We start from the raw sequence: 21700 nt of genomic DNA, 5'->3' as shown, positions 1-21700 counted from the left end.
TTAAACTGCACAAGTAGGACAGAAGCCCTAATAACATTTGCAACCAGAGATGCCTGTTATTCACTAAATGCCTTTGTATATGAGGATAAACTTATGAGGAAAAAACTTCTAAAAGTAAGATCTTGGCAAATATAATAACTTCTGATTACTAAGGAATGTATAAGCTTCCTCAGAAGACATGTTGATTAAATTTTCAGTTTTGTCATATGGGACCTCACTTTTTTTTTTTTTAGCAACTAATACCTCTGATAGTTTTAATAATTATGTTCCAGATATTGATTTGATGAAAAACACAGTTTTTTTCTTTAGCAGGGATGCATGTTTCCAGCCTCACATACTGGAGAGCATGAGGTAAGGAAATTGCTTGAAGATGGGAATTCAAGACCCATCACAGTAAGTCACTAAACAATGCTAATAAGAAAAGAAGAAAGGTTGAAAATCCAGTTTTTCAGTCTCCTTTATACCTAGGACAATGTCCAGGAAACCCTAATGAACATGAAAACAGCCTCTCAAAAGTTTCTATTGCTCTTTTACTTCTAAACCCTTAAGCCTACCTCTTTCGTCGTGTGTTCCATGACTAGAGTTCAAAAATAAATGTTAACAATATGAGAAATAAAAATATAAGACAAGATTTCTATCTAACGTTTGGGAGAAAAAAAATCTAAAATTCATTCATACCAGTGGCAAAATATTCATTTCCAAAGGGGTTTTAACATTTTGTATTGACCACACTGTAGCCAAACATAGAAAGCTGTATTGGCATGCCTGCCCTTGGTTCACTGTGGCTCAGGCTCAAACTACTGGAAAAGTATCAGACCCTGGATCAAGAACTCAAAGCATGAACTGAGGCAGATGCCACAGAGAACCACTGCTTACTGGCTTACACTCCCGTGAGGGCTCTTCCTGTTTTATACCACCCAGGATCATCTGCCTAGGGGTGGTGTTACCCACAATGGCCTGGGAGCTCTGATGTCAGTTCCAGTCATGAAACTGTTGCACAGACTTGCCCAAAGGACAATCTGGTACAGCTATTTTTTCAGTTGAGGTTTCCTCTTCCCAGATGATCTAACTCCTATCCAGGTGACACAATACTAGCTAGCAGCATATCTGTTCTTATGCTCACTTTGGGATGAGAATAGATAGCTAAGCAGCTAAGTGTGTGGACCAAGGTAGCTAACCACAAGGAAAGCCTGGTTAGCTGGTTCAGAATCTTCTAGGTCACTGCACATTCTTCCTCCTTCTACTCGGCATGGAGTAGGACCTTTCTGAAGTGAAGGTGGTCAAGAGAGAAGGGAAACTGATTGACTGTCCTTTTTACATGACACAGCTCAGTCCAGATAGGGAGCTTTTGTGAACCTCTTTGGGGTAAAGGGAACCCCATTTTTATGGTTCCCTTCAGTAAAGAGAGAGAGGGGGCCAAGAAGCAGGGGGCTGGAGACTCAGAGCACTTTCTTCCGGCACTTTCCACACTCACTCAACACCTGTCAAGGCAGAGTATAGTATGTGCTGTGCCTTGAATAGAAATGTTCTCCATAGGTTCAGGGATTTTAACACAATGTCCCTAGATGTTGGCACTGCTTTAAAATGTTGGAACACTTTTAGGTCATGGAACCTTGCCTAAGGAGGTGAGTCACTGAAGATGGGCCTTGAGGTTTGCCAGCCCAGCCTCACTTCTTATCTGTCTCCTGTCTGCAGATGCCATGTAGCTAGCCTCCTGACAGTTGTCACTGGTGCCTTTCCTTCTTGACCTATAAAACGCAACCTTCCTTTGTGTCCTGAAGTTTGAAAGAATTAATGAGGGTACTTACGGTATGAGATGCCACTGTAGTATCTCCCGGAACTCTTTCCAAAGTCTGATCCTCACAATCATCCCTCAATCAAACCCTTCCTTTCCAAAATCTGTTGATCCTGTGACCCTCATAGTCTTCAGTGTCATTTCCCTTGTGGCATAGGAGTTGATCATGACAACCATACCCCCTCTCTTCTATGGCACCTAGTTACCTCCTCTTACTGTAAAAACTATTTATTGTGCAGAGATAACCCAAATGTTACCCATCACTGTCAGAATAAACAGATAATGACTTTACATAATGTAACTACTGAGGTGCTGAAATGTTAAGTTTACCTATTCAGAGTCATCCAGTTACTGAGATACTGAGAAGTGAAGCCTCACAAGTATGCTCTGTGCCCAGATCTTCTTGGCTCCAAGACCTGCGTTCTTTTCTTTGATCTGTGCTGCCTTCAGGGCCAGCTGGAGATGTGCTTGGCAAACACGGTCTCCAGCATTTATTCACAGGCCATCCATATCCACTAAGCTGCTTACCCTAACAGAGACACATGGTCTTGGCCAGTTTTGTTTCTGTTTTAATACATGATCTTTATGTCTTCTTGGAAGGCTATTTTCTCAATTAAGCAGCATGACATGATGATGATAGAACCAAGAACAGTTAAAATATGTTTCCCTTCACCAATGGTGAGGCAAACTGGTTTTAAAATAACTTTTCTAGAATGCTCCACCTCATTTTAAACTTTCTTTGTACATTAATGGACAATATCTCATTTGCCCTATTTTATTTGCTGAAGGCTTTGATCTTTCTGGTGCATTTATTTGCAGTACAGGTTGTTCAACATTCTCTGGGGACAGAGATGTCTCTGCTCCCAGCTTCAGGGACCAACTGAAAAGCAAGCTTAGACTAGGTCTCCAAGAAAATCTCTCTTCTCTACAACTCAACCTTCATAGCTGGAAGCTGTGGCATTTTCTCTGAAGTGAAATGAGAGTGGTCATCTACACATCCCCATCTTCCATCCGGCATTTAAGAAGTTGGATTTCACCTGTATACACAAATGAAAAGCTCCACTCATGTGACTTTGAACTTACATGCAAGTGTGTTTATGAGCAGGCAAATACCTGGGGGTCTACTTTCTGAACCCTGAATCTTACAAGAGTTCTTACCATTTACGAAACCCAAGGAAAAATATTTGGAGATCTGAAGGTTAGCTTGTCCCTAAGTTGACACTACACAGGACACAATCCCTTTTCTAATCTCTGGAAGTTCAGGATGAGGGTGGACATTGCAAAGCCACTGTACAGTGCAAACAGAATTATTTTCCTTTACCCCAGAGAGTAATGTGGAAAACTGTTGCTTTTAACTAGACATCTGTGTGGTTATCCCTTTCCTATTCAAACATGTTGTAAAGATATATGATTAGATCATAGATGGGGCCCTTTCCAAGTGTTATATGCTCACTCTTATAGTGAGGTCTCTAATCAAATGTAATTTTCAGTTGTCTTGGTGTGTCAATGAGACTGTCCTAAGGTCTGTGGCCTCTGGTATCTGCTGTTGTGAAATGTCAGTAAGAAAGTGATTGGTCATGTCACTTGGGAGAGGAAATGGCAACTTACATTTTTCTAGTCTGAGCTTCCTTTCCTTGCGGTGAGGCCCCACTGGGATCTTTGAGTGGGTGTGTGTGAAGTGCTTATGGCTTTGGTGGTCCTGTAACATTTATTTAGTGATACCACATCACAAGTGACCACTGCTGCTAACTCTTTACCTTCCAAAACCTTCAGTTTCCCATCTTCAATCATTTGGGGAAGCTGATTTGTCAGCATGCATTGACAGCAGTGACTGGAGATGAAAGAGGAATCCTTTTTATTTTTGGATCCAGGACACATCATCCCCAACATCACATAAGACCACAGGAAACCCAAAACTGTCACCCTGATTAACCACTGCAATGAAGGTTAACCCTTTCACTTCTGCTCAGCAGTCTAAAATAAAGTTATCTCAGTCAGTCAGTGGTGGTGCATGCCTGTAATCACAGCACTCCAAGGAGACAGATGCAGGGCAGATCTCTGGAAACCTATCTTGAAAAACAAAATAAATCCAAACAATAAAAGTACTCTTATTTTTTGAATGGAGTTCATATTTATGGTGTCAGTGGTGAAGGGCTCTACACTAGGAAACGAGCATCCCAAGGCATCCATGGGCATGAAAGATTTTTACCTTACCAATATGGCACCTTTGTTCACAGACATTACCCCTACTTCCTAATGCACTATTACCTTCCACATGTGGGGCTGCTTTTTATTTCAGTCATCTGACCCGCCTCAAGTATTACCATTAGAATTATTCTCATTACTAATTTAAGCTAACATCAAATCAGTCTGCAGTCCAACCTAGTAACCTAGGAATTAGTAGCAGACCAATCTTACTATTTCTTACATTCTCTACTCTTATGTTCAATGTTTTGTTTGGTTTTGTCATTTTAACACCTCTCAGTAGGTCCACTTTGGTCCACAGATCAGTTTGGTGCAGAAGATCCCACTGTGAAAGGGGGGAGGGAATCAAGTACCTGAAGTAAAGCCTTCTGTGTGTCTTCTAGGGATGGCTTGCACAGTGCAAGCTTCCTAGGCATACTGTATCAGTGGGCCTGCTGTGATAATTGCCAAAGAAGGTGCCATTGCATTTCCCCAGATGGCTTGTTCAGGAGAAAAATGTGCAAATGGTTTCAGTGGCTGTTGTTCTGAAAATGAGACTGCTCAGTGAACTTGATTCCATTCTGCCTATTTCAGGTTGCTAGATTCCTCGTTGTTTTATTTATTCCCTTTATTATTTTTAAATGTGTAAGGGTGTTCTACACACATTTATGTCTGTGGATCATGTGACTACAGTGCCAAAAGAGGCCAGAAGAAGTCATTGACTGGGACTGGGACTAGAGTTACAGATGGTTGTGAGCAGTCATGTAGATGCTGGGAATTGAACCAAGGTTCTTTGCAAGAGAAGCTAGAGTTCCAAATGGTTGAGCTTTCTCCCCATATCTGATAACCTTGTTATTTTTGAACTACAGAATGTGCTCAGAAACACTGAGTGGCAATAAAAAGAACATTTTTGTCATGATTCACACCTGAACAGTGGACAGTCTCAGGCCCCCTTACATATAAGATGGGCTCTTGTTTATGACACACCACTCCAAACTTAGCTGTTTCCCTCATTTACCACCATGCAGCATCCCACCACCTGAGCTCAGTTAAGTGTGTTGCAAGTTCCTACAAAATATCAGCACTGTATATCCTGTGACTAGAAGTTAGTTTGCTTTTCATAATAGGGTATGATCAAATACAATATTATTTCATAAGATCCATATTTGAAATGCCTGACTTGAAAGTAAAACTATTATTTTTAGGCTCTGTTACCAAAGATCAATCACAATACTTGGTATAAGGATAGCCAGCATAGTGTATCATCTAAGCAGCCAGAAGTCTCAGGTGGAGAGAGGGCAGAAATTGAAATCATTCGAACATTCCTTGATGCAGAGATCTTCGTGACAGTGGCCCTTGTTACAATAGTACGTGCACATCTCTCAAAACCCAGTGGTGTGTTTTCTCTCTCATCTTATGAAAGGCAGATCAAGAATGAAGATTGCATTATAAGCAAACCATATTTAGTATCCATCCCTGCCTTTCTTTAAGCAAACAACTGAACATCTCCCAAGTAGTAAGTGCCATGCTGAGAATTCCTGTGGAGGAGATGAGGCTCCCTGGATGGCCCCTGGGTATGCTTGGTATGGCAAAACAGTAAAATAAAAGAATAGTGAAGAAGATATTAATGATCAAATAAGGGTTTGAAAATCAGAGGTGTGCTGTGGCAGAAAGAAGATATCAATCCCATCTGGTTGTCTTGGAGGTGGTTTTATAGAGGGTGAGGTGATTCTGTGGTTGTTGTAGATTGTGTCATGCATTGTGTAAATGATGAGGACATTGACTTTTTTGAACTTCTTGACCATTTTGACATCAAGCATTCAGTCCAAAGCTCATTAGTGACAATGTGCCATTAAAATGTCTATGGCTGTTTCAATTTCTATTTTTTAAATTTACTTTTAATTTTTATTGTATTTACAGTTTCTACTCCCTTTCTTCCCCTCTAACTCCTTGTGTTCTCTCCCACTACCTTTCAAACTCATAACATCGTCTTCATCATTATTAGTCCTCTCTCTCTCTCTCTCTCTCTCTCTCTCTCTCTCTCTCTCTGTGTGTGTGTGTGTGTGTGTGTATACACTTTTCTTCTGAATTCATTTGGTCATGCTTGTATGTATATGTGGTTAAGACTGGAAAATATATCATGGATTCATCTTTGGGGATGACTGATTCTCTTTCAATAGCCATTAATTACCTATAGCTCTTCTTCTAGAGGTGAGACCTTGTGAGATTCTCCAACTCTGAGCTGGAATGCCTATTTTTTTATCCTCTGTTTTCACATCAGAAACCATCTTCACTGGTTATCACTCAACTGACTCCTTGTTGAGTGTCCTGACCCCTTTTTCTGCTTTGCTTCTCAGGTACACCTGCAGGCCATTCAGCTATCCACCTGCACCTGCACAGTGAATTTCCTGCTGCAACTTCACAGAAGCATTCTTACAGAGTTCCACCATGTCTTTTGTCATGCTAGATACTCCTATGCTATATTTGATTGCACTTTGACACTCCTGAGACTACCAATACAGTTTACTTTGAACCAGAGAGTGGAGCTAACTACTATCTGACCAAAATTACTCATAAAGATTTTGAGGACCAAGGACCTATAGAAAGACACAGGAAATAATAGGGAGGGGTTTAGAAAGATTCTCAGCATTTTTTTTTTTTTTTTGTAGGAAAGAGAGAGAGATGAGGTCACTTGTTTCTTCTGTGCCACTTCTCTGATCAATCAGGTTCTTACCCTGATAACTGACTCCTGAGAATTTGTTGATAAACAATAGCTAGATAAATAATATTTCAACATGGGGTGTGAGATAAAGAAGCAGCTGCTCACCGTTGGCTTTGCAGCCACCAGAGTTACCAATGCAGGTTTCTTTCCATCCATCCCCCTAGTCCCTCTGCCTAAGTACAGGGTTTTCCCATTATAGCATCTCTACAGCAGCCTCCAGTTGCCACCCCAAATGCCACACGTGGCTGGGCCCCAAACATGGTTAGAGTTAGCCTGTTCTTCTTGCCACACAGGCTTCTTCCATACATTCCCCCTGTATCTGCTTTTCAGATGTTTGTTCCCTCTCCTTGTGGGTTGTGGACACCCCTGGACCTCCTCCTCTGGCTGCTGCTCTGCAAGGCCAGCTGCTTAGATACTGTGGCCTTTTAGCGCTGCTGCCACTGCCACATACTCTCATTCCCAGTTACACACAAGTACCTGCAGCTGCCCTTTGCCTGACCATGCACTGTACACATTTTCTGCCCAGCTGTGTGGTGTTACAACAGCCAAACTCACATTTTACTGTCATCATTAGAAGATCTCCTGGGACACCTGGGAATTCTTAAAGGGGGGATTAGTTGTTTTAAAAAGAGTTTCTAACCTATGGTAAAAATGGGAAACAATATTATGATGCAAGGAATTAGATCTCTGTAATGTTCCACAATAAATGATTTTAAAATTGAAAAATTAAAAGAAGGGATAATCAGTTTAGCTGGGATTAGAAATAATGTAGATTATAATCATTATCAGTTTGTTAATTCATGTTTCATCATTAAGAATGTGGTTTGATTCAGTGCCAAATTCAAACAAAAATTGATAAGATAAAATCTTTAGAAAGACCTACTACTGAAACTAAGAAAAATATTAACAAATGGAACAGTTATAGCAGAACCTACATCACCATTGCAATATGAAACTGGAGTGGCAGCCCAAAGTTGTTAGAAAACCAACCTTAATTTATCCAGAAACCATTCGAGAACAACAACGAGATGATAGGCACACCAAAGGCTATTCAGACGTTAACTTGAATCCTGTAGAAATATTAGATTTGAAGAGATTTAAGGAAGTAGTATTTTCATATGGTATACATGCACCCCTTTTGAAGCAGTTGTTAAATTCAGGGGCAACTCAGAACAGAATTATTCCACAAGACTGTAGAGGTTTAGCTGCAGCGATATTGGAAGTTCATCCTCAGTTATAATGGAACACAAGGTAGAAAGAGGAAGTTAGGGTCATAGAACAACTTAGGCCTCGAAGTATGGAAAATTCTAAAGATCAGTTTCTTGATGAGGGCCAGTATGCTGATTTGCAAAGAGAGTTTAAATTTGATGATCATACTTTGGCCCTAGACCATATAGCAGGTTTGAATGCTTGGGACAGGATTGAAGAATCAGGAAAGAAGATGAAGTCGTTTACTAAAATTATACAGGACCCAAAATAAGACTTCACTACTTAAAAACAAAAACAAACAAACAAACAAGAAAACAAAGATTGAATTTAGCTGTAGATAGAATAATAGCAGATCCAGAAGTTAGACAAATATTAATTGAATCTTTGGCTTTTAAAAATGCTAATTCAGAATGCAAAATGGTGATTTGGCCTTCAAACACAAGATCGGCACAATAGATGAATAGCTTAAAAATACAGCTGATAATTGCATCTCATACTTATGATACTTGGTAAGGAAAAGTGATTTCTAAAAATTTTAAGAACAATCAAAAGACCAGATGTTTTAATTTAAGTAAACCATGTCATCTGAAAAAGGATTGTGGGCAAGGCATTCCTAAAAATAATGTTTATTTATTTATTTATTTTTTCTAGAGATAATCCAAACAGAAGGGCCTAGGCTTCTGGAATATGCAGAAGGTGATTGAACTAATGAATGCAGATCAACAAAGGACACACAAGGTAACCCTTTGCCATGAGAAAATGCCTTAAGGGTCCTTTTTGCAACCCTTGATATCAAATTTGGTTCAATCATTCCCTATAAGCACAGTGGAACATCTCCACAGAGCAATTAAAAGACTTAGTGCATATTGTTAAAAGCCATACTGCTCTGGATGTCAGAACAGCTTCATTAGATAAAACAAAATCTTTAGGAAAGATCACAAAACAAGTATTTTGTCAAACTTCTATAAATGATCAAAGACAAAAGCTAACAATAGAAACAAATGTCACTGTGATTGAAGTTTAACTATACAAAGATGTGGATGTAGCAATAATCTCACCACAACCCCGATTAGACTCTGCAAAAGGGAAATATTAAGATTCTAGGGATTGGAACTTTATCTCAGGAAAAACAAAATACAAGGTAGGTCAAATTTATAGGACCATAAGGTCACTTTACAGGGACATGATTTGTTATAACAATGGAAAATGCAAACTAACATTCTTTAAATCTAAGAAATGAACACTAAAATAAAGAATGCTTCTGAGATAAATATTAAAAGCTATTATCAGGAGGAGTCCACAACAATTCAGGTTGTTCATAAAGAAGGCACAACAGTTGTTGATCTTTTAAAGTTATCAACAGCACTTAAAGTAGCTAACTAACAAACCTGTCTAGAGGAACAATGACCTTTGACATCAGAAAAATTATAAGCTTAGACAGGAAGAGCTAAATGCTCAACATGTTAAATAATTTACCTTGGAATTCTCCTGTATTTGTCATTAAAGGAAAATCAGAAAATTGGAGAATGTTAACAGATTTAAGGGCTATAAATAAGGTGATTGAGACAATGGGCTCTTTGGGGAGCTTGAAATTCCCTTGCCTTCTTTATTACCTAAAGGGTGATCTATTATAGTGATTGATTTAAAGGAATTATTTTTACTCTACCTTTAAAATAAAACAGCAGGATAGAGAAAAATTTGCCTTCACAGTGCCTACTTATATTAATTTCCTGCCTGTTAAAAGATATCCATAGAAAATTCTTCTGGGGATTTAAAAGAGCCCTACCTTGTGTCAATATTTAGTATAAAACCAATGTAAGTAGTTTATAAACAGGGTCCTCAATCTACAATTTACCATTATGTGGATGATATCTTACTCGATGATTCAGACTGAAATACTTTAGAAAAAAATTCTTAAAGAGGTAAAGAAAATTTTGTCTTGTTGGGAATTACAAATTGCTCCTGAAAAAGAAATACAAAGAGGCGATTGTATTAATAACCTAGGATATAAGATAGCTTTTTTAAAAATTCAACAGTGGAAAGTACAAATCAGGAGAGATCAATTACAAATGCTTAGGTGATTTTCAAAAAAATCTGGAAGATATTAACAGGCTATAGCCTACAATTAGATTAACTCCATATGTACCATATGGAGTTTGCTGTCTTTGTAACAAAAGTTAGTCACTGGGCAAGAAGCTGTCCTTGCCTCAACTGCTAACAGTATGCAGTTCAAACTGGACAAGCAGAACACAAAAGAAAATGACTGCTGAAATTTTCCAAGTCAAGGTCCGATATTCAAAATTACATCTTCACAGAAAAGTCTGTCAGATATTCTAGGCCTGTAGGTTGAAGATGGATTCCCCAAAGCAGCAGAAGAACCTTCGGTGACTGTCCAGGTAGCAAGCTATTTCTATCATTTCAATAGTTTTGAAAGTTGTTTCTTCTGTACTTCCTGTTTTATCCTTCTCAGGTCTCTGATAGAGTTGAAGATGTGATAGTGATAGTTACAGTTTTCTCTGTTACAAAACTCAGAAAAGAACCCCACAAAATAGGTATAAAGTTTATAAGGTTGAGATACATAAAAGCTTAAATTGTTTATCTAAGAAAATGTTTTAAGGTCTAAAAAAAAAATAGTTTTGGATCGGTAATACAGGTTAATAAAGAAAGTGAGTCAGGTACAAAACTTTGGACTCACAGAGATAGGATAAATAATGGAGTATTTTCCCTGACTTTGCCAAATGCAAATGGACTAGTCATTGTGAATGTAATTATTACCAGATAATTGCTCTTATTGTACATAGTTTTACTGTTTTAGAGTTAAAACCTTCCCTTTTTTATTGAGACAAAAATTAGGAAATATTGTGGGATATTTTGGTCACACTGACATTCTTGAGACTGCTAATAAAATTTACTTTGAATTAGAGGGTGGAGCTAGCTACCAACTGATCAAAATTAGCTATAGGATTTTAAAGTCCTGAGGTCATTACAGAGAGACATAGGGAGATTCTTGCCCTCCTTCTGAAGGAGAGATAGAGGAACTCATTGGTTGCTTCTCCACCATTTCTCTGATAAATCAGGGACTTACCCTGCTATCTGACTCCCAAGCTTTTATAGAAAAAGAATACTTGATAAATGCTTCAAGATACTAAATATTAATAAACTAATATTAGCTTAGTTTAAGCTTTGGAAACTACCAAGTGTTTCATAGTCCATGTAAAAGAGCTTGTTCACATGGAGAAGAAATAAAGCAAGAAGTAATGAGATCTTGAAATAAAAGAAGAGCAATGGCATTAGGGAAGAGATTTTGGAAGAACTAAAACACATAGTTTATGGGCCAACTATTAATAAGAGGTTGCTTACATAGAGTGGGAAATTAAAATGCATATCGAATTTGGTGAGTATGGAATTTAAGTACTGTGTGGTCAACATCCCTATGAAAGAAAGAACAGGTGTAGCCTGTACTTGGAGGAAAGAATTTTTTGTTCAATGCAAGCATACAATCTTTCTGTCATTCACATGGTTTTTTAGGGGTAGTCTGGGAATGGTAGAGAGCAGTCTCTCATTCATCTCAGGCTATCCTTAAGTTATTCATGTAGTGGAGAATGCCTTTGAATTTCAGTGCTGGGGTTACAGGCATATACTACTATATTCAGTTTAATGTGCTTCTGGGCATCAACCGAGAGCTTCATACATGCTTGGCAAGCACTTTACCAATGAAGCTACAACCCTATCCTGGTGCATCCTTTGTTCTAAATGCTTAGGCCCAGAAGTGTTTCTTATTTTAGCTTTGAAATACTGACATATATATAATGAGATATCTTGGGCATTTAGCCTCAGTTTCTAATCATGCAATCTGTTTCACAGAAACCTTGTGTAATACATAAGGAATGTGGGAAAATACTTTAGATCACCTGTGTTTTGACCCTTGACTGGAGGGCAGAATAAGGAAGTCCATCAACACCAGAATAAAAGAATAACAGATATTTATTTGGGGAACACTCACACAATGAAGGCAAATAGCCTCTGAGGTCTTCTACTACTGCGATGCAGAAGGCTCAGACCACCACCTAATAGAAAGAGCTATCCAGACCCCTCCTCTTCCTTATCAGGGATCACATCTCCACACTGAAGCCACAAGTTAAAGCTGGTACCTCAAATCTGTTGGTGGAATAAGATGCCACTACACTGGACCATTTTGTTTTTGTTTTTGTTTGTTTGTTTTTTAGACAGGGTTTCTGTTTGTAACAGCCCTAGCTGTCCTGGATCTCACTCTGTACACCAGATTAGCCTCAAACTCACAGAGATCCACCTGCCTCTGCTCGAGTACTGGGACTAATGGTGTGCAACACCACACCAGGGTCTAAATATGCAATCTGTTTCACAGAAGCTTTGCGCAGTACATATAATGGATGTGAAAGAATACTTTAGTAACCTGTTTTTATCTTGACCTTTCATGTGAGATCATTTATGAAATAAGTTTTGGAGATTTTAGTGTTTCAGGTTCATGGTCTCTTAGAGTGTTCAACTTGTATTTCATTAAAAATTCAATAGTTGCAAATCTAAGAAGAAAGTCACAGGTGTGCTTGCACCTCATGTAATCAGAACCCAGGCAATCCAGTAATGCCAAGACTTCAAGAATTTCTGTGTTCTTTGTGTCTCTCCTCCGTTTTGTCAGGCAGAATATCCTAGAATAAAGATAGAGGGAAAACTCAGTTGTGGTTATTGAGACATCAGCTGATCTGTAGATAGTAACTCAAGATCTTAAAGCTACACAGAAGGGTTTCCTGTCCTGAGGATGTGATTCATCTGGGAAAATAAATGGAACAGTGATCTTGCAGCACTAATTATGTGAGTTCTCTCTATAATTACCATAAAATTATAAGTTACAGTAATTTTCAGTGCTCCACCAGGGAAAATGAAGTAACTCTGAATTATAATGGCAAATTAGATGGTATCTTACAAAAACACGGAATTGCAGGAGCAATTTGGGTCACTGTGATATGTGGCATGTCCTGAGATGCATCCTTTTCATTATCTGATTAAATCTCACCCACAGCCATGCATGTGTTTACACTGACTCCCGTCTAGAGTGTGGCAGGTTGTAGTTCTCTGATGGTGATAGAAGTATCAAACATCAATACGTAAGGGCATATGCCTTCACGAAGAGAATTTAAACACAAGGTGATAATTGGGGAAGGAATGCTTTGCTAACCACATAGAGTGATTTTCACCCATAGTGGTAGAGGTCATAATTTCTAAGCATCCCATTTCCATCAGATTATTATTGAAAGACTGCAAGCACAGACTTCAGAAGAGAACACACAACATGCAATCAGACATAGAACTCCTTTAAAAATTTAAACCTACCTGACATTAACACCAGTCTGTCTCAGAATCCATCTTTCAAGGGAGGAGTTTGCCTCAGCAGAACACATCCATACTCAGAGTTTTTGATGTCAGACTCTTGTAGAGGCTGTCTGCTCTTAGGTTTTAAAACTCTCCATGTATTTTAGGAACAAAACACCCCTTTGTGACATATATTTGAGACATATAAGTTATAGTATACAAAATGTCATGGAGGGATGAAATGTATTTCACAAGCAATTTTTAGTAAGAATTATTGAGTGTGACATTATACACCTGTAACCACAGTGCACAGGAAGTTGAGGCAGGAAGGTCTCAAGTTCATGGACAGCCTGGGTCACAAAGCAAAACTTTCTATCATGAGAACTAATCACACCATATGTTCTATCCCTACATTTTTTGTAAGAAGTGGGGGTTACATTGTCACTTTCCTCTCAGTAAGATCACAGCCAGAATCAGATCAACCACTATGCCCAAAGGCTTCATTACAGGTTGGAACAGATTTGAGCTTTGCAAACACTTCCCCCCAACAAAGTGCTCTTTCGAGCACCCTGGAAAACAAATCAGATAATGAAGGTCAATGTATTTTGTGTGGGCTGTCACAGAGGGGAGTTTTCCCACCTACTTTACACATCCACTGCACTCTGTCCATGCTAAGGAAACCTCCCCAGTGAAGTAGAGGTTGAGACCTTTATGAGATGACACATCTCAAAACAAAACACTGCCACACACCACTGGCACTCCTCAGATCTGAATAGAATCCAGTACTTTACCTCTCTGTGTAAAGTGGTATTTTGGAAATTTGAGGGTTATTCATGATCTGATAAAATATGTAGAGTCTATTAAACAGAAGATAAGATCAGATATCAAAAATGACTACTTATCTTTCAGCAGAATGTAAGTATATGCAGAGACTATTTGGGAGTGTGATTCCTCAGATCCCCACATATTGCAACAATTGTGTGACCAGATCTTAAGTGAGGGTGGCTTCCATGTGTCTCCTCTGGATACAGGCTTGGAGAGGGGAGTTGGGCATGAAGTTCCACCCTTATCCCAGGAGTTATTAACAGTTCTTGTTTTTTCTAGAGAGGACAAGTTAGATTTCTCTAAGAGTTTAGCCCCTGATAATTCAAGTAAGCACCAGTGGAAGGCCATGCATTTTAGGATGTTTAATAGCACAAATTAGTTTTTACAGAAGGAAAAGAACACAGAGTTTAGTAGGAAGAGAGAGAGGAAGATCTGGGAAGAGTTGGGGGAGAGAGGATGTATATGATGAAAGTGTAAGACTGCTATGGCATTGAGAACCTATAGCATGACAGAGACTCCTCATGGAAAGAACCTGGGACAGTGGTCATCCTGTTAGTAAATGCCACTTGCAAGAGGGATCTCCAAATATCATCTGTACTCCAACTTGAACCATAAAATAAGTTTATAAAACTTAGAGTTGCAATAGCAGAGATGATTAACTTTAACGGCATTTCCTGCCAATACAGAAAACCCAGGTTTGGTTCCTACTCCTTCTCCAAGAGATCTGATGCCCTTTTCTGACCTCCAAAGGTAACACATGGTGCACTTACATTTGTGCAGGCACTCCCATATACACACAACATAAAAAGAAACAAATTTTAGGAATAAAACTTAGAATTATTTCTCCTCTGGTAGTTCCTCAGGAGTGTTATGCTGTCATTAGATGAATACATAATATTCATGCAGCCAAATAATTACATGAAATTGATTGCCTTTGTCTGTGAAAACATTGATACTTTTAAGAATCCCAGATTGTCTCTTGTCTACCAAAAGGCCTGAGACTAGCTATACCTCTGACTGTCCATGAGAAACAAGTGGTGTGTTGATTAAATTCTATGTCCTATGAAGTTAAGTATACCATAATTTTTCTGAAATATGCATATCAGCTTAAGTTATAAAAGTAGAACATTTCTAAGAAAACCTAACTTCCACCCATATTATTGTTGGCCCAAATATAATTATTGTTTTAGTTATAAAAATCAAAATTATGTAAGTGTTTGTGTGTGTGTATGTACAATTACACATATGAAAATATCCCTGACTTTGCAGATAAGCATTTCTATTTGCAACCACAGGAAGGGACAAATTGTCTCTACTAAAACTCAGAGTTTCCCCAGGGAGCACAACAACTTTCAACATACTTTAGAAAAAAATGTAAGCTGTATGTTAAATCTTGCATTTTAAAATGACATATTTTCCAGTGGGGCGAAGCCCTCCCTGTGTAAATTATTTTCTTGATGGCTCATCTTGAGAGAGCTACAATTTTCTCCCAAGCTTGCCATTCTCTCTTCCCTATGTGTTCACTTTTCTTTGATGGAAAAGTTCCCCTCTGTGGCATAGCCTTGGAGATTTAGAAGTTCAGGTAGTAAACATTTGAGGCTATCTCTATGACTCTCATCCATATCCTGGTCCAAGACTGGTAGGCAGTGCAAGGTGATCTGGGACCCTTTCTTTCTTGAGCAGGGTGGTTGCTGTTGGCAGTGTGCTTGGGTTGGCTCACTGGAGACAGGATCTCTGTCAGCCAGGTTATCAGGGATGTAATAATGAGTCCATGCTTACGTTAAGGTGCCTTCTGTTGGTCAGATCAATCCACTCTGTATGCTGTCTAGACAGACTCTTTCCTTTTATTCTCTTCTAGCATGGTTCCAAAAACTGCTCTTCCAGCATATACATAGCCACACTGGAGTACACTTGTGTCTTGAAAGTAAATGAAAAGTCTGCTATGGATGAGTGTAGGAGAGTTTTGTCCTCTTATTTTCCCAGATTTAGCCACACAGAGGGGGAAGGCATGGTTCAAGTTCTTCCAATCTCATCTCTGTGGGATGAAGAGGCCTTTGTGTAATTGCCCAGCATAATGCAGCTGGCCATGATGGTGCTATCCTACTTTTAATGTTTTTGAGAAACCCCCATATTCTCTACTCTAACTGGAAACTTCTCCAAATCATTTAATTACATGTGTTCTTTTGTTTTTTTTTTTTTTTTTGTTTTGTTTTGTTTTTGTTTTTGGAGACAGGGTTTCTCTGTATTGCTTTGGAACCTGTCCTGGAACTCACTCTGTAGACCAAGCTGGCCTCGAACTCACAGATATCCACCTGCCTCTGCCTCCTGAGTTCTGGGATTAAAGGCATGCACCACCAATGCTCGGCTCAAATTCCAAGTGTTCTTTATGATCACATTTCATAAGAAACTCACTACAAAACTTAGAAATTGGTCAACTGTTGTACTGAGATAGTACTTCTGTGGCACTGACCATGCCCACACCCCCCCAATGGGCATGGTCAGTGCCACAAAAGGACTATCTCACTACAAACTGTCTTTCAGAAATTGCATTCACATGTATGTGTGCGTGAAGAAATGTTGAATTTTTAAATTCACTCTGCTGTTAATAGAAGCATATGAAGGAAGCCCATGCAGCCAGGAGTATTGATTACATCTGCAGGGAGGAAGAACATCTTGAATGGGTGTCTACCTTTCCTTCGTAACAACTCGATTTTATTATCTTACCTTAGCAAGGGTCACAATTCAGAGGTTGCTGCTCTCTGATCTGGCAAAAGAAAAGTTATATAAATTCTTCTATCATTTCACTAAGCCCTGGCTTACTTTCTCCAAATATACAACGTCTTCAGAACATGGATACTATCCCTCAACACAGCCATTATTACAGCTTGGTCAGACTTTCTAGCTCACACTGCACTGGACAACAGCGGCCTTGGCTGTCAGTTGTTATTTCTTTTTCTGTTAATATCACTAATTTTCCTAATAGCTGCCATGCTGAACTGTTAGTTTTGTGGTTCTCATGCCCTTGATCAGTCCACTGTAGTTCCAGTGGGGTGCCTGGGCATTTCACACAGAAACAAAGTCTCTGTGTAGTCAGCTCTGGACATAAAGACAGACAAGCAATTTCACTGACAGCTCTTGCTGGTGTGTTTGTTAGATGGTATATCTCATGCTTGGGGTGGGTCAAATGAAAATGGAGAGACTGTCAGAGGCAAAGGTGTGCCAAAAAAATGGCAAAATGGAGCTGAGCAGCTTTGGTCTTCGGGTTCATAAACTCTCTTCTTTCTTATTTCTAAAGACAATGTGTTGAGTATCCCATTCTTGTGACTGAAAACACAGCCATCTCCCACTGGTTATGTGATGAGACATGACAGAGTAGACAAATACATGGACACAGATCAGAAACTACCTGTGATGTCACTGGCAACAACTATTAACTATAGCTATATGCAGGTGCAACTAGGTTGTCACATACATACAGAGTGATCTATTCTTGAATATCAAACCTGAACCAGAGATGCTAAAGACTTCCCTGCACAGGCAGCATGGATAAACACTTTGTGTGGTGTGGCTCATACTTGCCCGACTTTATCATTTAGAATAGATGTCCTTCCTAGAAACTAAACAACATTCATACACAAACAAGCCACTTCTAACTCTTCAGCATAAGTAGCAATGAACAGAAATGTTAGAACTCATCCCACCTGACTCAAATGACCTGATTAGGTAGCACTGAATCTCATGTAGCATCAGAAAAACCTATACTAATTCAAGCAGTTGTTTATCTAGAGGTGCAAATACACATGATTAAAATGACCTCACGCACCAACCAGCCACAATACTTCAAGTCTCTACCACTGGAGTTTCTTGGAAGTCAAACCTTCTTAATTGTCTTCATTCTTAGGCAGAGTGTTCAACCCAAATATATTGTTCTGGATACATTTATCAATTTTAAAGTGTATGTTTGTCAGTTTTGAATTCTTAAAGCTTACTAAGGGCTATATATTTTCACAGTGTTTTTCATTTATAAAGACTACCATCAGGACTGGGTAGAGCACAATGCATAGGAAATAATAAAACACCAACAGTCTGTTTAATCTGAGCCAAGCTCTGCAATGGTAAAGAGTCACATGGCTTCATGGAGGAAAAAGCATGTGACGTTGTTTTGTTGGCAGCCCCGAGGAAAAGAAAATTAACCTCAGAGTTGTTCTGACGAAGCAGCTCCACCACTAAACAGACGTACTTACAGAGCAGTAAATGTAACATGAAAGCGTACAAATTCACCCAGATTATAAAAACAACTTTCTCAGCAGACTCCAGAATTGGTACACTATAAAATAAAGCATCAGACCAAGTGCCTTAATGTAAGAGGAGCCCTAAGGTAGAGGAGGAATTCCCAATTGAACACTGCATCTACTTAAATCCCATGATAAAAGTCAGAAAAAGACTCCCCTGTCTCCTACCAATCCCCCCACAGCCTAAAATGTGGCCAAGGGCCTGTGAGAAAATGTGATTGATGACTGACCTTGGAGCACTCAGGTGAAGCAAGGTCACCTTGATTCCTTTGATGTGGTCCCTCAGTATCAAGCACTGTTAGCCTACTGTAGACTTATAAAAGTCTCTAGAAAAACTGGCCCTGCAGAATTAAGCATGAGTCAAAATTGCCTGAGGGCAGGGCCTGAAAGAGCCTGAAGTTGCTTCAGAAGGATCAAAGTCGAAATTGGGATCTATGAATTCAGTTTCAATAGCTCTCTAGATGATAATGAAGATGCTTTCCTAGGCATTCAATGATGGACATGGTTCAGCTGCATGGAGCAGGCAAAACCTAGCAACTGAGATCACATAGTTGACTTGCTGTATAGGGTAGTGTGTGGACAATCAAGATGCACTCCTCTTAATAGCAGATCAACCAGAATTAAGGATGTATTTTATCTGGACCCTAAATACCCATGCATCTAGTGACCAGAAGTCTTCAAAATTGTGCTGTTGCTGTGTTGACAAGTTCAGTCCTTATGTACCATGATGTGTAGAGGAAGAGTAACCTCCCTCTTTAGCCTTTGTTTGTCCTCTAAACCCTAGGTGAGCTATTTTCTTCGCATTGGAACAAAAACAACAGTAACCTTATGTTTGATAAGACAGGAAAGGATAGTGGCACGAACTACAGGATTCACAGAGCAGAAACTACCTAGAACATTCCCTGCTGCCACGAGCATCAAGGGTTGATAACATACGCAGTGACGAAGAGATAAATCTCATATTTGCGCATTTTTTTAATTTATTTTTTTATTTTTATTTTAAATATCGATCCCAGGTCCTCGCCTTTCCTCTTTCCCTCTCTCCCTCCCTCATATGCACCCCAACTACCTGCCCCTCCAACCCACCCCCTCTCCTCATGTAGAGTGATCCTCTCCAGGAGGGGTCATCTAAAAATGTCAAGTCATTTGGAGTAAGGACTAGGACTTCTCTCCTATCTCTAGGTTAAGGGAGTATCCCTTCATTGGGGATGTGCCTGCAAAGTCATTTTGTGCACCAGGACTACATCCTAGTTCCACTGTATGAGGTCCCTTATACTTCTTAGACCTTCTAGCTGAGACCAATGTTCAGGGAGTCTGAGTCAGTCCCATGGTAGATTCCCAGCTATCAGTCTGGGGGCCCATTGGCTCCTCCATGTTCAGGTTAGCTGTCTCTATGTGTTTCTGCAGCCTGGTTTGTCATCCCTCTTTGCATCTGGATTCCACTTTGGCTCAGTGTTTAGTGGTGGGTGTTTTCTTCTGTTTCCATCAGCTACTAGATGAGGGCTCCGTGATAGTGCATAAGTTAGACATTGATCTCATTATCAGGGAAGGGTATTTATGGTAGCCTTTCCACTGTTGCTCAAATTGTTAGTTGGAGTCAGGCGTGTGGGTCTCTGGACATTTCTTTAGGTTTAGTTTTTTCTTCAAACCCATAATAGCTCCCTTTTTTATGTTCTCTCTCTTGCTCTCTCTTCTATTCCTCCTCTGGCTCAATCTTCCTAGTCCCACATGCTTTCCTCTCCTCCCCTTCTCTTTCTCCTAGTTCCCTCTCCATTTACTGCCCCACCACCACCATTTCCCATGTGCTCTGGGGAACTTTTCCCTTCCCCCTTCTGTGAGGGACCTTATATGAATCTATTAGAATCCTCTTTGTATCCTAGTTGCTCTGGCCATGTGAATTATAGGCTGGTGATCCTTTGCTCTGTGTCTAAAATCCATATAGGAGCGAGTAAATACCATGTTCCTCTTTTTGTGACTGGGTTACCTCATTCAGGATGGTTTCTTCAAGTTCCATCCACTTGCCTGTGAATTTCACAATTCCATTGTTTTTTCCTACAGAGTAGTATTCCATTGTGTAGATGTGCCACATCTTCTTTATCCATTCTTCAGTTGAGGGGCATCTAGGTTGCTTCCAGGTTCTTGCTATTATAAATAATGCTCCTATCAACATAGTTGAGCAGATGTCTTTGTTGCATGGATGTGGATCATTTGGGTATATGCCTAAGAGGGGGATTGCCAGGTCCTGTGGTAGACTGATTCCCATTTTCCTGAGGAACTGACATACTGATCTCCAAAATGGCTGTACAAGTTTGCACTCCTACCAGCAATGGAGGAGTGTTCTCCTTTCTCCACATCCTCTATAGCATAAGTTGTCATTGGTGTTTCTATTTTAGCCATTCTGCCAGAAATAAGATGGTATCTCAAAGTTGTTTTGATTTGCATTTCCCTGATAGCTAAGGATGTTGAGCATTTTCTTAAGTGTCTTTCAGCCTTTTTGATTATCTCTGTTGAGAATTCTTTCTTCAGTTCTGTACCCCATTTTTTAATAGAGTTATTTGGTGTTTTGTTGACTAGTTTCAAGAGTTCTTTATATATTTTGGAGATCTGTCAGATATAGGATTGGTGAAAATCTTTTTCCAGTCTGTGGGTTGCCTTTTGGACTTGTCAACTGTGTCCTTGCCTTATAGAAGCTTCTAAGTGTGAGTAGGTCCCATTTATTAAGTGTCGATCTCAGTGTCTGTGCTACTGGAGTTATATTCAGGAAGTGGTCTCCTGTACCAATATTTTCAGGATACCTCCTATTTCTCTTCTAAGAGATTCAGTGTGGCTGTGTTTATGTTGAGGCCTTTGATCCATTTGGACTTGAGTTTGGTGCATGGCAATAGCCATGTTTCTATCTGCAGTCTTCTACACACCATCATCCAGTTTTGCCAGCACCATTTGTTGAAGATTCTGTCCTCCTCCCATTGTATACTTTTAGGCATTTTGTCAAAAACCAGGTGTTTGTAGGTGTGTGGGTTAATATCAGGATTTTCAATTTGATTCCATTGGTCTACTTGTCTTATTTTTGTGCCAATACCAGGCTGTTTTCAGGAATATAGCTCTGTAGTAGCGCTTAAAGCCAGGGATGGTGATGCCTCCTGAAGGGTTGTTTTGGCTATCCTGGGACTTTTTTTTTTCCATATAAAGTTGATTGTTATCCTTTCAAGGTCAGTGAAGAATTGTGCTGAGATTTTAGTAGGGATTGTATTGAATCTATAGACTGCTTTTTGGCAAGATTGCCATTTTTACTATGTTTATCCTACCTATCCAAGAGCATGGGAGATC

Source organism: Phodopus roborovskii, unplaced genomic scaffold (genome assembly GCF_943737965.1).
Source record: "Phodopus roborovskii unplaced genomic scaffold, PHOROB, whole genome shotgun sequence".
In the NCBI taxonomy this organism is placed as follows: Eukaryota; Metazoa; Chordata; class Mammalia; order Rodentia; family Cricetidae; genus Phodopus; species Phodopus roborovskii.
The sequence above is the reverse complement of the archived record's forward strand: the minus strand, read 5'-3'. Positions refer to the sequence as shown.